Genomic DNA, 16,389 nt, shown 5'->3' with positions numbered 1-16,389 from the left:
AATAACAACTTACCCATAACTACACAGCCAATACCAGATATATATTTTTGATGTCATCTTTGATGTGCTTGGTGTTAGTCTTAGCAGTGCAAGGTGGTGGCGTGAGTTATGGTTGCTTAACTTACCATAACTGGTGAATTTCCGAGGTTTTTCGGTTTTACTTGTAACCATAACGTCCTTTAACTATGTTTTTTCATTGAATTTCAGAAGTTTTTATTAGTGCAACTTAACCATAACGTCCCTTTAACAAAGTTTTTTCACTGAATTTCATGGGTTTTTACCAGTGCATGCTATTTTCTTACAACTTACTAATATCAAACTTATCCCGATATAGCAACACTTCTGTCCAATTTACAATGTTTCATCTTAAAGCTCTGCCATTTCCCACCTTCTAGCATAATTTGTAACACTTCTATACACTTTTTGCAAATTTTTCCATTGTTTTTGCATCTGTCGACATCCGCAAACATCTGATGTCACAGACCTTCTGGACAGTGCCACATGACTATGCGCTTGCACGCAGCATGATGACGTCTCCACGAAGGCGCCCGCCCTTCGCGATCAGGTCCGTGCTTCGAAGTCTGTTTGGAACTGCATTTTTTGACTGATCTAGGAACTTTCAAGCTCAAAATGTACCCTTGCACAGCTCCTACACCTATACTTACTCATTATCCATTAACAATCTAGTAAAAATCACATACTTGGAAGAATATTAGCAAATCTGTTTTCTTAAAAATGGTGTCAGCTATTGCCATCCCTCCTCCCCAAGAGCCACCACAACCACCACCAGCTGGAGGACCTACACAACAACAAAAAGCGCAGTACTTCCAAAGACAATGAAGAAGACCAAGGAGATGAGGTAGAGGAAGTGCCTACCTCTAGCACCCAGAGGCTTGGGTGTGGCAGTTCTTTACCACTTTTGGGAGTGTACCAAAGACTAAAGCTACCAAAGTGAAATGCACTGAGTGCAACTTTTTACTTAGTCGCGGACTACCTTGACAGTTCTCCTACGGGACCACCTCCATGCGCCGCCACACCAAATCCAAACAATGCTCTCAGAAAGGTTGTACCTTTCTTAGCAATTAGTAGGCGGTCTTCCTCCAGCTCATCTTTCTCAACCAATACTGTAACCACACAGCCGACTTCTGTGGGATACAAAATCCCAACAGCTACCTTGCAAGCCATAAAAAAAGGCTGTTGATCCATATCTTTCGAACATAACAGTCCTCTGGAGTTCATGAAACTGCATGTACAAGCTGAAACCAAACATTGTGAGGAGAATCTAAGAGAAATGGAGATGAGAAAGATGTCCCTTGATTCAGCTTCCTCTTCAGGGTCTTCGAGGTCTACTAGTCCCAAGAGGGCTTGCGTGCCTAAAGAAGCAGTGAGTATGTATAAACCTAAACCTGATGTTTTGATTTGGCTGGGTACGTTGAATACACCTATGGTCTTCAAGTAATAAGTGGGAATGATTTGATTCCATGGCTCATGTGTTGGCTCCCCCGAATGGATATGATGCTGTTATGGAGTTGGGTTCCAGTGATAGAAAGGATTATGAGTCTGTTAAGCTGTTTGGGAAAAAAGAAACTTCCCAGTAATTTAAGAGGTTTAGGACCCTCAAAAGGACTGCTTGTACCCCTTGGGCTACCTGTGTATGTGAATGTTTCGAACAACCTAGATGGTTCGGTTAAGGGGTACAAAGTACACACCTTTGAAGGAATGAGAAATCCTTTTTTGTTTGAATCTATTTTTGATGCTGCTCTTCTGAGCTGAGACAGCACTTGGCTGATTCAAAGGAAATTGGTCCTAAAATGATAACACAAGCTGCTGACTTATGGGTAGCAAACTGGGCCACTCACAAGGACTCTGGGGTAACTCACAAGAAGGAAGAAGGGAAGCAGCACACAAGCGAGGGTAAAGAGAATTCTAATTCCAACCATCCAAAAGAGGGCCACAAACATAGTAAGGGTAAATTCCATGGGGCACCTTGTATGTCTAGTGAACACTCTGGTGCCAAACCGAGGGAGGTGAACAGAAACCCCCATTCCAGAGAACATTTGGGAACTGTTTTGTATGTGGGTCTGTAGATCATGTGAAAGGGGGTCCCAGATGTAAGGGTAAACCTTCAGGGGTCCACACTGCCTCCTTAGCCTTCATCCCTGATGGAGAATCACACATGGCAAGTGCACACTTTAAACTACTGGATTAAGACCCCATTGGAGTTCAAGTCAGTGTATATTTAGTGTCCCTGGGTCTGTGGGAACAATGGAATGTGAATCTTTATAACTCCATTCCAGATAACACCAAAGAATATTATAAGGACAGTGTTCTTGTAAATGGTCAGGAGACCCCTGACATCAGAGACACTGTGGCAATTATTACAGTGGTTGATGAACGTTTTTTCAAACTTGAGGATACAGCCAAGGCACCCAAAGGTCCCATTAAACCTGCAGGAGGCCCTATCCAAATGGTTCCTATTTCTGCCAGCTCTCATCCAGTGCAATACTATGACTGTTCAAAATCATGTTAGTGTACAGAATGAAGTGCCAGTGGGAGTCCTATTGGGAAATAACTTGAAAACTCTTGGAGCAGTGTCTACTACCCCCAGGCCTCCCAGCAAAAAGAAGTGGGAGCAAACAAGATTGGCCAGAGATGCAACCTTAAGAGACTCTCAGTTTGAGGTTGAGGCGATTTCCAATACCTCCAGTCCACAGGAAGGCCACCCTTCTACTTTCAAAACTGTGAAAGAGACAACGGAGAAATCCAAGATCTCTGGGAGAAAGAAAGGTTTGAAACCTAAACCTGTTCATATGACAAGGACATCCCAAGAGGACTGTCCCAGTGACCCCTTCCCCAGCTGATGCTGAGTGGGAAGACCAACCAAATTCTGTGGAATCAGCTACTGGTGACACAGAGCTGGCAGGAAACCTTCCCTGCATTGGAGATATGGATCATAGAGACCATCCTGAGCGGCATGCTTTACTTGCAGAAGGTGAACCCTCTAGGGAAGACTTCAGCAGAGGACAAAGAGAGTGTCCCTCTCTAGAAGGTCAGCACCAGCAGACAGTTTGCCAGCTGAAAGAGCAAGAGCCAGGGAAGCATAGACTTTGCTGGGAGGATGCCTACTCTACAGTGAACCTACTGAGTGCACCCCAGGGGAGTACAGGAGACTGGTAGTGCCTCAGGAGGTAAGACAAAAGTTCCTACAGTTAGCACATGAGATCCCTTTGGCTGGTCATTTGAGTTTCAAAAGGACCAAAGAGAGGCTATCTCTCTACTTCTACTTGCCCAAGGTGGGGGCTGATGTAGATCATACATTCTGTAGGAGCTGCCACACGTGTCAGGCTTCTGGCAAGAGTGGATCCAAGAATGTGGCACATTTAGTGCCCCTCCCTGTGGAGGGAGTCCCTTTTGAGAGTCTGGGAATTGACATTGTTGGTCCCCTAGACCCTTCAACTTCCTCAGGCAACCTATTCATATTGGTTGTGGTAGACCATGCCACCAGGTATCCCGAGGCCATACCTATTACATCTGTTACTGCTCAAGCAGTCGCTAAGGCCCTCCTTGGTATTTTGACCAAGGTAGGTTTTCCTAAGCAGGCCATCTCTGACAGGGAATCACATTTTATGTCCCACTAAATGCAGACCATGTGGAAGAACTGTGGAGTACCTTACAAGTTCTCAACAGACTACCATCACCAAACCAATGGGTTGGTGGGGATGTTTAACCGTACTATGAGGAGCATGATAGGTGCTTTAGAAGAAACCTGTAGAAGAAAGTGGGACCTTCTACTGCCATGCCTTCTCTTTACTTATAGAGAAGTCCCTCAAGAAGGGGTTGGTTTTAGCCGCTTTGAAATTCTTTATAGTCATCCAGTCAGAGGCCCTTTGACCCTGATCAAGGAAAGGTTGGATTGTGCTCCTTCCCTAAAGCAAGTGAGAGTCACTAACTATGTGCTAGGCCTCAGGAAGAGGATGGCAGTGATGATGGCAGAAGCTTCAGAAAACCTGAAAGCAGGTCAGGCTCTGTTCAAGCATTGGCACAACCAGACGGCCAACGTGATGGAGTTTATACAGACTAGCTTGTATTGGTTATGGTACCTACAAGGCAGAGGGCCTTACATGACAATTGGATTGGACCCTTCAAGATTGTAGGCAATCTTGCAGAGGTGAACTATTTAGTGGACTTGGGCAACCCCATGGAGGCCCCTAGGGTCTATAAAACTAGAGCTTTGTTTCTAGCCTCTGGTCAAGAGAAGGAGGCGAGTGAGCCTCTCCCTGATCTCCTCAGGGGACAACCTTCAGATGAGACAGTTGAAGGATTGTAATTCTATTCATTTTTGTATTTTATTTATAACGCGCAAACCAACAGGCCAGGAGGCATCAGGGCGCAATTTGTACAAGGTTACAGATATGCAGGTATAACAGAGAATCATTAAACATTAACCCTGCAGCAACAGGAGGAGAACAAGGCTCTGTTGAATCAGTTTGTCTCCCTGTTTTCACTGACACCAGGTTTGACCCCTTGGGGTCAGCATGCTATTCTCACTGGTGACAGTCTCCCTGTCAAATGCAGGGGTTACAGAATGTCAGATCATGCCAGAGCTCACATAAAGGAAGAGGTCAAGAAGTTGCTTAATCTTGGGGTTACTGAGCCATCTACACGTCAATGGGCTAGTCCACTTGCACTAGTGCCAAAAGCAGGATCCAAGGAATTGATATTCTGTGTGGACTATAGAGCTCTAAATACAGACACCAAGACTGATGCCATCCTTTACCCAGGACCGATGAGTTGGTTCAGCCAAGTTCCTCAGTACATTTGGCCTGACCTCAGGCTATTGGAAAATAGCTCTGACAGACCAAGCCAAGGAGAAACCTGCATTCTCCACCCCAGGAGACTTATACCAGTTTAAGGTTATGCTTTTTGGACTTAAGAATGCACATGATACATTTCGGAGGATGGTGAATCAATTTCTGAATGGGTTAGAAGACTTCTGCATAGCATTCTTGGATGACATTCAAGTGTTCAGTCCCACTTGGGAAGAGCATCTTCACCACATAGGATATGTTTTGCAGGCTCTGGAACAGGCCCATCTGACCATAAAGGCTAGTAAATGTCAAATTTGCAGAGAAAAGTGGTCTACCTTGGACATGAGGTGGGAGGAGGTGAAATTAGCCCACTGCTTAGTAATGTACAAGCTGTATAAAACTGGGCCACCCTTAATACTCCAACTCAAGTGAGAGCCTTCCTAGGTCTCATTGGGTAGTACATGAACTTCATAGAGAACTATGGGACCATAGCTTCTCCCTTAAATGTCATCTCCTTACCCAAATTCCTCAAGAAGGTCGGGTGGAATGAGAAGTGCGCACAGGCTTTTGAAGAACTGAAGAAAGCCCTTTGTCAAGCTTCCGTCTTGAGAGCTCCTGACTACAACCAATCCTTCATTGTACAAACAGATGCTTCTAATACAGGGATAGGTGCAGTTTTGAGCCAACTGGATGAGAAAGGCAGGAAATACCCTAGCTGCTTCATCAGTAGGAAACTGAAGGACAGTGAGACAAGGTTTGCAACTATAGAAAATTAATGTTTTGACTTTGTGTGGTTGCTGTAGAAGTTTAGGCCATACTTGTATGGTTCTACTTTCATTATTCAGACAGACCACCAACCCTTGAGATGGTTAATGCAGGCGAAGGGGAGGAATCCAAATTTGTTGTGATGTCAATCAGCCTCCAAGGTTTTGATTTTACCACAGAACACAGGTCAAGGTATAATTACCAACATGCTGATGGTCTCTCAAGATAGATAGTATGACTGACTGGAATACAAGATTCATCCAGGAGTGGATTAAATCCCTTAGTCTGGGGTGGGCGATTGTTAGAGAGAATTTCCATTTATATGCTAATTTCCAACCATAGAGACCCCCAGCTCTTCTGCCGGGCTTTTAGACTTTTTAATTTTAACCTTGGAGTGAATGAGACCTTTTTCTGACTCTCTCATGTGTTTTGACCTGATTTGGATTATGTGTTTACACTGTTTTTGGAGTCTGACAAACTCCATAGGCATCTACTTTTTGTATGGTGACACACAGCACCTTCAGTGCATTGTCACAGATAAATCCTTTAGATTCATCATAAGGTTTCAATACCTTTTCTTATGTGAATTACTGTTCCCAAGAATAGTAAAGTGAAATTGACTTTACTTACCTTTTCTCTTTGTAGGTCCAGCACATACCATCTTATGTGAAGGGCTGGGGGTTACCTAGTTGCCCCTTATCCTAATGTACAGATGGTCCCAACACCTTCTGTGGGTACTATCACCCCGGGATCAGGAAAGGGAGGCTGAAAAACATCAAGACACTCAGACTGGAGTTCAAAAGTCATCTGTTTATTCTTTGCAGCAGAACAGGACACAGCATACAGCATACTGAAGAAAAATCTGGATCTCCCAAATCCCCTCAGTTTCACCTTCTTATATACTCTTTTACAAAGTGAGGTAATGCAATGATCATCATAAAACATCCTGATTGTCTTTGGTATTTGAAGACAACCCCTTTTTCAATCCCTGGCTGGTTGCCTTAGCAGTCACTCAGACCCATTCTGAACAGGTTTCATCTAACTCATTCTACACCAGTGGCCTCTTCATGAACTTCTATGAAAAAAAGTTATCCACTGACCTCATCGTGACTAGCAGAAATCAACCATTATGTGCTCAAGCAGCCATCTTAGAGTTGCCTGACTTGTCTTATCAAAAATGGCGCCCAAATTACAAGATGCCTGATCATCTTATTTTTACCCAAAACTTGGTCCCTACTCAATTTTGAATGTGAAGTGTTTTGATAATTTATGATAACCATGTACTACTTAACATATTCTCTACTATGCACAACATTTTGACCCCACAAAATAGATCGCCTTTAAAGCACTTTTCTGAAAGGCACTAATTTCTTTTTTTAATTTTCTTTTTTAAGTTTTATTTACTAAGTTTGCGATTTACAGGTACAACAAAGAGGAGATATCACATCAACAGTGGTCATATACATCGGCATCATTGGCATCTGTTCTATCTACATCACATATACGGGGCTGCAGCAGATACAGTGAACAGAGATCATTAGCAATATCACTCACTCACTTCTTCTTGGCTAGGTAGGAGCAAAAGTCGCCCCAGATATCACAGGGTCTGGCTGCGGCAGGAAGAGTGTAGCCATAGAAATCCTCGTTCTCTTGCCCCCAAGTCAGCGCTTTTAACCATTCCCTCTCTGTGGGAGACTTTTATTTTCCAATGGAGGAGTATTGGTCTTTTGGCTATCATGCAAACTACATTGGCGAAGGCCCTGTCATTTCTACCCAGAGCACCGGACCACAGTCCAAAAAGCACTTAGCGGATGTTTCTCCAATGAGGTGCCCGTTATGTCTGACAGCACATCTATGATTTTTGTCCAAAAGGTTTCCAGTTGCGGGCATCCCCAAAACATATGAAGGTGGTCTGCTGCTGTGTCATGACATCTGGGACAGCAGTGCTCAGTAGGAGGGGGGATTTTGGAATGTCTGGCAGGGGTGTAATATAGGCGATGTAGTATTTTAAATTGCATAGATTTAAAGCAAAAGTTGAGGGAGACCTTTCTAGTGTGGGCGCACATGTGTGTCCATTGGGTGTCTGTGATTTCCTTTACCTATTCCTCAGACCAGTGAGACCGTGCTTTGAGAGAGGGAAAGACCATCCTGTCCAACAACATTTTATATAGTGTAAACAACATGTTCCTACTATCACCTGAATTGGCAATATTAGCAAGAATCAGAGTTCTGGGGGGTTCGTTAGGGTATTCGGCCACTACATTTCTGATTTTCGCAGTGTTAGAGTGATTGATCAACCCGGTAAGTTAGCTACTTTTGGTTTGAGGTGGGTGGGGTCTATTTCATATTGAGTAATTTTGAGGGGGGTAGGACTACCTCCTGTACACTCTCCCCCCTCGATTGTATTTAGTCATCTACCCACTACATACCACTACACCCATGTTCATCCTCCTCAATTTTCAGTGTACCTATACATATCTGTCCTAATCATTCTTTCTAATGCAACAATTTATTTCAATCTCAGAGGTATCCTAAAACATTTCTACAATGTCACTACTAACACATTATACTCATCCCAGACTATACATGTATGTGTCCCTAGAGACTACCTTTGTTTACTTTTATTTGAATCCCATCTCCATTACCCAATTAACTTTATACTAACTATATGCCTCGGATAATTTTACAGCCACTATGAGGATTTGAGAGAGGGGGCCTCATTATAAGTATGGCGGTACAGTAACAACGGCACCGGTAGTGCTACCGGCACCATTGCTTCTGTACCGCCATACTACGAGCTGTGCTCGCAGGTGCCTGTCAGCCCGCCAGGTCAGCAGCGAGCACAGAGAGTCGGATGCACTGGCACCGTTGTAACTATGGGTCTCAAATGGGAATGTACCGGTTCCGGCACCCACGAAAGGGCAATTACCAGGTCCGGCAATTGCCCATTTGTGGGTGCTGGACCCGGATGCGAGTTTGGGGGTAGTCTTGCTGGTTTCACCGAGGCCCAGGGTCTCTCTTCGAGGTAACCCACCAGACCATTTCTTTATACAATATCCACATGTGGCTTATACTCCACATTCTTTCCACCACTCACATTTCACAACATTTCCTGGTTCCCCATTGTATTCCCCAGTTGCATTTTTTACAAGTGCCTTTTTTCTTTTTCTTCTTTATTCACTGTTTGCCGTTATATCTTCCATCCGACTCATCTTGGCTTGGACTCCATTGATTGCCTGTGTCCGGTTGTTTTTGTCCTTTTTAGGCTGCTTGACAGCAAATGTCTGGGCCTTTCAATGCATACGCCACTTTGGTCCATTGTTTTTCATTTGCGGTACCGTTATTAGCGCCTTCCCCCTTCCCATTGAGCTCTATGGGGGCTCAAATGGGAACGGGGAATGGCCTTTTCAATGGGGACTTACCGGTCCCATAAAGATCGGAATAGACCAGTAAGTCCCCATTGGGTGGATTCTGTACCGGTATTGGAAGTAGTCATGGTGCTAATAACACCATGATTACCTCCATACTCGGAATGAGGCCCATTTACCTTTCTTTTACTCTTTACTGTCTGATTGCTGGGACCTAGTTTGTTTACAATAAACATATTCAGCTGTGTCTATTATTTAGGAAATAAATACATTTGCCTGTCTTATTTCTGCCCTTATGTCTTCTGAGCTTCTTTTTACACAAATTATTTGTCCCTTCAAGGGACTTTTTCCATTTTCTCTCTACATCGACATTCTCAGATGTAGAGGTGCTCAAAATATTAAATGACAAATACATTTTAAAAACAACATTTAAAAAGACATGTCATCTTCTCTATTCCCTAGGCACATCTGTAGCAGAAGAGGACATCGCTGGCAGGAATCCCTGTTGTCTGTAGAAAATCGAAATAGAGACAAAAGTAATTTGAGAACTGGCAAGGGGTCAAGTTTCTTCCTAACCCAAACCCTTTCTCCTTACTGCTAACAAAATAAATGTTTTCTTATGGTAATTTCTCATTATTTTCAGCCCATTTAACACATAGGCTGTCTCTTACTTGTTGGTGTACATAATAATCATAATAATTTTCTTTGGGCCTATACACATGTGAACCTGTTCTTGGTTTTTTCCCAGCTCAGCTGAACAGTCTTCGTCTGCTCTTCTGTAAATACTTCATTCTGCTTTGCTGCATGTGCTTCCTGTTTTACTGCAAGTGCTTCCTGCTTTTCCTTTGCCATCTTCCTTCCAATCCCGTTTTACCATGGTCATTTCCCTTCTGTGCTGTATTTTCATCCTGTTTGAGAAACAATAAGCATCTTTCTCCACATTATCTCCTCCTTCCACACTAATCTAGCCTACCCCTGTTTTTCTAGAATATGGCACCAATTCATACTATGTGCCTTCCCATTTTATCATGGAACTACACTGTTTGCCTATTCTAAACAATTCTTATATGTTCACCAAATCTACCCTTGTTGGCATCCTGCCTATTTATCAAAATTTACAAAGGTTACCAACCTTCTATTTGAAGTCTTCTATGTCCTGCGTTTGTCTGAGGTGGCCATGCTTGCATCTATATGCTACTCTGTTTGCACCTATTTACACCTATATTGGGAAAACATGGCTGCACAATTGAAACACTATGGACCTGATTCATGGATTATTTGCTCCAAAAAAATGGGATTTGTGCGCCATTCTGCCTGCAAATCACCATTAGTTAAATATGGATTTGCAGGCAGAATGGCACACAAATCCCGTTTTATTTGGCGCAAACAATCCATGAATCAGGGCCTATGTCTCTATCTGCCTCTTGTTCTGTTACTCACCGTGTCCTCTTACTCCTAATAATGATAATCAGTGTGTTCACACCCTGTGGGGTGAACCAGTACTTATCTCTTTTTTTCTTTTCTCCCTATTCACTAAAACATACATGTATCATAATATACTGTCTCTTCCCCTATTAAAGCCATGCAGACATTCCTCCAATGTCCACTGAAGGTCCATGGTTTTCATCTAAAAAATATAGACCAACAATATCAAGTACATTCAAATAATGTTATTTTTACTCACCCTTCAATATTCTCTTGAATTGACTCTGTACAAACTCTTTCTTCTACAGTTAACCCAATTCTGGTCAACCATACCCCTTTTTGGTTCTTCATTAATCCCATAATTCTTTTTTATTGTACTGCGCAACCTTTTCAATTTTGGCCTTTAATCTTTATTGGTGCTGTTTATTTTCCAAATTTGAATTATTTGCTTATTGTATGCTCCCTGTTACTCTGCTAACCATTCATTCATTCATCCAATCATGTCTTCATTAATTTTTCCGTTCATTCATTTCTTTATTTTTATTTATTTATTTATTTGTTTCATCCAAATAACGTTCATTTTTTTAAACTGAACTCTTAATTCCTATATTGTTTAAAGTAAATTATTTATTGCAATCATATCCTAATTCATTTTTCTGGACCCATGCCAAAGAGGCCCAAAGTTCACCTGACATTTTGACACTCTCTCCAAGTCTTCCTTAAATTATACTGGATGCTGCTATATTATTGCCACGTTTATGTTTCCTTTCCTTTCTTTTAGTGTGTGATGTTCCTAAAGAAACACCACTTCATCTTTCTGTAAACCCTATCTAAATATGTCATCATTAGTGATGTTTAATCAACCTAAACTCTTCTCTTGAGAACCATCAATGTCCTCTGTGGTCCATTTTGATTATCCATTCCTTGATCATTTGCCATATACTCTTATGCTATGGCTGTTTCATATTGTATGGGGGCCATCTGTCCCCCCTATTTGTTGATAAATATCCATGGTCTGAGACTAAATTCATCAAATACTCTCACCACTTTTCCACTAGGTCACACAGCTATCTGCAATACTGTGTTTTTATTATAATAATAAACACCTCTGGTTCTACCAGGAACCTCTCATCGGGCCTCTTGCCCTGTACATGCCCCTATGAACTCACCCATATCCAAATGGTGCATTCCAAAAAACAAAACACACTTAACCTTAATTACCTAAACAAAATGATCATGTTTAGGCTTGCATCATCCAATCCCTTTCTCAAAACATACGACAGGTGTCTGTGACAAATGTAACAAAATTTGTCATAACACACTCTCCTCCAGAGACTACTAATTTACCACTAAGCAAGAAGAGTGTGTTTATAGTTTTCAACAAAAATCCTCAATTGTTCTAATAATCATTCAACACTTTTCTGCTTTCGCTGTATGGACATGCAGTCCTAGTGTCTACCACTAGAACAAACATTGTTGGCAATCCTTGAAGCTTAGTGTCACTAACAATTCTGAACACACCAAGTCACCCAATGAGGATTTCCCACTGTGAGCGCATGAATAACCTTGTCCTTGCGAAAGCGTTTCTTCCTTTCCTAATGACAACTTCACTCCTATGTGTCACTGTGTATTCCATGTTTGCATATTGCTGAGTCTCTGTATGGGCTTACTGCACTTGCCCTCTGCAGTAAATCCGTTTTGCACTTTTCCTAATCTGCTGTACCTGCTGCATTCCCAGCGCTCATGTCTGATAAAATGTCTGAGTCTGGGAAAAAAAAATCCTCTGCACTTTTTAAATGCATGCATGCGGGTGTCCCCTCTTTAGAAAGGCTAGTTTTGCACAAACCCTTGACTTCTTTACATGCGTACAATGTGTCCTGTGATTCCATATGTCCAACATACAGGAGGTCTCCTTCTCTGCATGCTTTGATTATCGTTCTGCATGTTAAAAAACCCACTTTGACTATTCTGGAAATGTCCCTGATTATCCTGGAAGCCTCTACCTCAAAAGCCTCCCCTACCTCGTGGTATGAATCCATTTTTACCATGATCAAACTGCCTTTGGTTGTTCACATGTGGAAAGCCTTGTAGTTTGCCACAAACCTGACCCTTCCCCACTAGTCAACATCGCCCCTTTTATGGCGTATTTTGACAATTTTCTCTACACTAATTTTGCTTCCTTACCTTCTCAAACATCATCTTTCTGCCGATTCTTCTCTTGCACAAATCTGCAATAATACGCAATGGTCAGCTGAAGGGAGGAGCAGTAGTCATACAGGACAGAACAGCTTACATTTTGGAATGCAATAGACAATTGGATTATGATATGATATGATATGATATGATAGTTTATTTATATAGCGCCTATACACAATGTGTTTCAAAGCACTTCAAGGCAAGGGAGGGAACAAGGGAAAATACGACGACATTCTTACAGGCCATGAACAGTCAGGATGTGAAATTAACTATAGTATTCGGCCTGACGACATTTCAGATAGTGCAAGTGCTAAGACATAGATAAGGAAGAGAGCGGAAGATTGGGAAGGAAATGGAAACAGACAGGCGACTACCGTACTAGGCCTGACGACATTTCTGGTAGAGCCGGAGGAACACAAAAGGTGAGGGAGAGGGGTGCAGAAAGGGAGGAGAGGAACAAAACAAGCGACTATCGTACTAGGCCTGACATTGTTTCAGATAGTGCTGGAGAGAGGAGGGGAGGGGAACAGTAAGGGGATGGGGGAGCGACAGACAAGGTTGCTATCATCTAGGTCCAGGGACAATTCTGATAGAGTAAGTGCATAGAAGAAAGTAAGGGGAGGATGGGAGGATATAGGAAAAGGGAGAGGGGAGGGGAGGACAGAACAGAGAGTAAGCAGTCAAAAAGAGTGGAGAAGCAGAAGGGGAAAGCGAATACAATTGCAGAAGTCAGTAGTAACACATAATGTTGCAAGTCTGGATACAAGATGAAGATGGGAACAGCATGATTCAGGGCCACCATGAGTACAAGATGCAAAGGAAGTCCAGCATGAGAGTTGAGAAAGGGTGACGCACCATGAATCAATGAAGTCCATAAAAGTCAAATCCAGCATTGGCCACAAGACGGTGATGGTGAAACCAGAATGTATCAGGACAGACTCCTGTGCAGGAAGGGGGGGCACAAGGGAACAACATAGGGGGACCAGAGAGGGTGGGGATGGCCTGTGGGGATAGAGGGTGTAAACACATGTTGGTGCATTCTTACCTGCTGTCTTAGCAGGGGGTCGGACCCCGGATCCTCCTGGTCCGAACAGGCCCAAACAGAAATTGCCCTTACCTTTGACTGCCCTTCGCTTTGGACGCCCGGGCGAGACACGCCCTTGATCTAAGAGTTAAGAGCAGGAAGGAAGAGGCAGGCCTAAGAAGGTGGGTGGTGCTTAGGCTAGGTGACCTAGATCCACTTACACCTGCTCCCCAGCTGCAAAGGAAAAGAGGCTGGAGGGCGCTTTAAGTAGGGAAAAGAGCGGCAACCAGGAAGGCACCAGGTGGGCGGGGCTTAGGCCAGGTGACCTAGATCCACTTACACCTGCTCCCCAGCTGCAAAGGAAAAGCGGCTGGAGGGCTCCTTAAGTAGGGAAAAGAGCGGCAAGCAGGAAGGCACCAGGTGGGCGGGGCATTGTAAGTGGTGAAAAGGAGCGGCAATCAGGAAGGCACCTGGTGGGCGGGGCTTGCTAAGTGGTGAAAAAGAGCGGCAACCAGGAAGGCACCAGGTGGGTGAGGCATAGGCCAGGTGACCTAGATCCACTTACATTATAATACTTTTTATTCACCAATTGATAGAGACCCTACTGATAGAATCTCCGTACTTATTCAAAACAAAGTAGATAAAGCATTGGAAAGGAAATGGATCTGCAAACAAGAGCATGATTACTTATGCATATCTAAGCCTTCAGTTCCTAAATTCTATACGCTACCTAATATTCACAAATCTTTGGATAACCCTCCAGGCCGCCCTATAGTTTCAGGGACTGGTTTATTATTAGAACCCTTATCTAAATTGGCTGACAAATACCTGAAACCATTTGTCCTTACTATGTATTCTTACATACAAGACACTACCGAGGCCATAAATTGTGTTGAAAACATGAGTTTTGATCCTAGTACACAATTGTTGGCTAGTAAGGACATAGTAGCTTTGTATACTTGTATTCCACAGAAATAGATCTTGGAGGTCCTGGAAGAAGTCTTATTGATGAAAAGAACTCCGGGCACTACTCCCAATAGTTTTGTACTTTGGTGTGCAGAATTGACACTCACAGAAAACTATTTTTGCTTTAATGATAGGTTATACCACCAAACTCATGGTACGGCAATGGGTTCCCCGGTAGCGTCCACAGCAGCCAATTTGTATGTGGAACATTTTGAATTAATGCATTTTATCGACCTACGAATCCATTTTTTTCTAAAATTGCACTATGGCAGAGATTCATAGATGATATCCTCATTGTTTGGGACGGTACTGAAGACTCTTTCGTGGATTTTTGTGAATGGATCAATCAGCAAAATCAATTTTTTAAATTCACCTTTACACATAGTATAGAGAAAATCGATTTTTGGACATCACCATTGAAGTAGATCCTATTGAAATAATACTCAGGGTCAGTCCATTTCACAAACCGACCGACCGGAATGCTCTACTCATGTTTGAGAGTTGCCATCCTAGGCATACACGTGAGTATCTGCCTTTCAGACAATTTTTGCGTTTGAGACGGAATAGTACTTTAAATAACACCTTCCTGGAAGAAGCAGAGGAATTAAAATCAAAGCTACATGCGAGGAATTACCCTAAAAAAATAGTGAAAAGATCCTTTAAGAGGGCCAATAATAACAATAGGGAAGCTTTACTCGAGTACCGTCCCAAATCTACAACTAATACTGATATCATCTTTGTGAGCACTTTTTGCTCAAGGACCAATCAAGTAATCAAGCTTATAAGAAAAAAAATGGCATATTTTATCAGGAGGAGAATGGCCATTGGACATGCCTGTATGTGCTTATAAAAGAGCACCCAATATTAAAGAGTTACTAACTAGAAATGATATCGCTGTGAAACCCATTCCACAGAAAAGCGTAACCGAAACATGGGGACTGCCTGCGATGACTGGACACTCACCTTGTGGCCACTGTGTGAATAGTAAATTCACACAACAAACCAAAGAGGTGGACCTGGGCTTGACTCGACCACGGACTCAGACACAATTCACAAATTGTAATTCAGCTAATATGGTGTACACCATATGGTGCAAGTGCCCTAAATTATATATAGGATGACAGAGCGCAAGATTAAATGTTGAATCAGTGACCACAGAAGCTGTATCAAAAAGAAAAATCTTACAGCCCCATTGGTCAATCATTTTGTTATGATGGATCATGGTCCAGATGAATTAAAATGGACCATTCTGTGGCAGTTAGATACGCAACTGACCACGGTCCTTGGAATACTTTCGGGTTATGACCGACAATACAACTTCTGGTTTACTACCAGAGACGGTGACAAGACGCCGGGAGGACCACACACGTGTCTGAGCAAGAAACTCAGGAAAGATTCTGGTAAGCGACCTTTGTGAAGTATACCTGATTATGTGTTGTTTTATTCAGGCTGCCCACGGTACGGTAGTAACAGCTCGTATACTGTTTTTCATTTTATAGATAACAAGTCCCTTGTTCATGGTGAGCTCATATAGTTTGACCTTTGGCAGTACAGAGAGCGAGTGAGCGGGGTATGCACAACGCGCACGTTCTATTACTCGCCTAAGAGAAGACTGAAGGTATGAGCATAAGAGGCTAACTAATGACAACGATACGGTGTTTGAAATACGATCTAAGAGCACTGTTTTCCAGCATGTGCCACCATGAGATTTCATAAGCATTTTGAGAAATGGACTTTACACAGAGGACCACACCCTTCATGTTGATTATGTGGACTGGCAATTTTTTGTGATAGCCAGATACATTTTGAATATTGAAATCATGTGGTGGTGGTTTGG

The sequence above is a fragment of the Ambystoma mexicanum genome, chromosome 3p, assembly GCF_040938575.1.
Source record: "Ambystoma mexicanum isolate Mex_15411 chromosome 3p, UKY_AmexF1_1, whole genome shotgun sequence".
Taxonomy (NCBI): Eukaryota; Metazoa; Chordata; class Amphibia; order Caudata; family Ambystomatidae; genus Ambystoma; species Ambystoma mexicanum.
The sequence above is the reverse complement of the archived record's forward strand: the minus strand, read 5'-3'. Positions refer to the sequence as shown.